This window comes from Rhinoderma darwinii, chromosome 10, assembly GCF_050947455.1.
Source record: "Rhinoderma darwinii isolate aRhiDar2 chromosome 10, aRhiDar2.hap1, whole genome shotgun sequence".
NCBI lineage: Eukaryota > Metazoa > Chordata > Amphibia > Anura > Rhinodermatidae > Rhinoderma > Rhinoderma darwinii.
This window is the reverse complement of record NC_134696.1, coordinates 95,242,220-95,243,556: the sequence shown is the minus strand read 5'-3', so window position 1 is coordinate 95,243,556 and position 1,337 is coordinate 95,242,220.

Sequence of the window (1,337 nt, the reverse complement as noted above, 5' to 3'; positions counted from 1 at the left end):
AGACGAGCCATGGGTTGTATCGGGTGTCCTCTATGGGTGTTGTGTTACAGCCGGGGCCATGATATACAGCTGTCTGTGTGATACATTGATACTATTGTAGTGTGGCTGGAGAAGAGGTCTAATGGAAATTAACAGGAGTGCAAATCAGCGGGTACGATGACATCGCACCTGGAATGACATCATCGTGTTTGTCACATGTCATCAGATCTAGAGATGGTCTTCGGTAAAGAAGATTTCCTGGTGTAAAATGTCAAATTTTGATGGAAACGGAAAGGACAGTGATACATAGAGATCATTTATACATGGGTGCGATCAGCATCAATAGGACGGGCATGGGCAGCATCAACAGGACAGGCCCCTTTAAATAAGGCATCTACAAGATGAGCTAGCGGGTGCTTTCCCTATGTAAAGTCGTCCCACACAGACTATTATTTAAAGGGTTTTTCCACAAAAAGGACATTTATCACCTGTCCACAGGATAGGGGATAAATGTGTGACCACGACCTCTAGCACGGGGATCCCGAGCCCCCTATTCCTTCTCATTGCACAGCTGCTCGGCTTTTTCCATCAGCCCCATTGACTTTGAAGGGAGCGACTCCGCGCATGCTCGACCGCTGCTCCATACAATTTCCTTCTCCCCGCGGTGGTGCGGTGTTTTGTAGGAGAACCCATTTAACCCCTTGAAATCTAATATTCTAAACGTCACTGCTCACTTTTAAACCTTCTCAGTGTATCTGTTGCATGTACCCAGCGGGCCACCCCCTTCTCCTACAACCTCCCCAGACTATTGTCTCCTGGTTTCCTTTCTATCTCTCTGACCTCACTTCCTGTCTCAGTCAGGTTTCCCCCGTATTTAGTACTGAGCCCCCCGTCAGATCTCTCTATATAATCCGGGTTGGGTACGCTATTAGTAGGTTTGGTTTCCAGTTCCATCTTAATGCTTCACATCACCCCGGAGAATTTGACTCAAATTTGTCAAATCTCCCGAAATATCCGGCAGACTCCCGAAAAAAGGGGGCGATATCCCAAACTCCCAGAAGAGCCAGCAAATCTCATGTGGGCCCCACATGCTCACCTCTACCCTGCTCCTGGGTGCTGCCGCAGACAACGTCCTGGCACCGAGCGGCATCAGGACGTTGTGTGCCCCGGTGCAGGAATGGAGGGAAGTGTGTAGCTGAATATCTGGTCTTAGGTCTGTAAAAGGGGTAGTTCGGGATCTGGTCTGGGGTCTATAAATAGGTGAGGTTTGTAAACGGGGGTTTGCGGTCTGTAAGTAGAAGGGGCTCTGGTCTGGCTCCAAACAGCTGGAGCGCCAAAAATTGGGAACCACTGCCCTA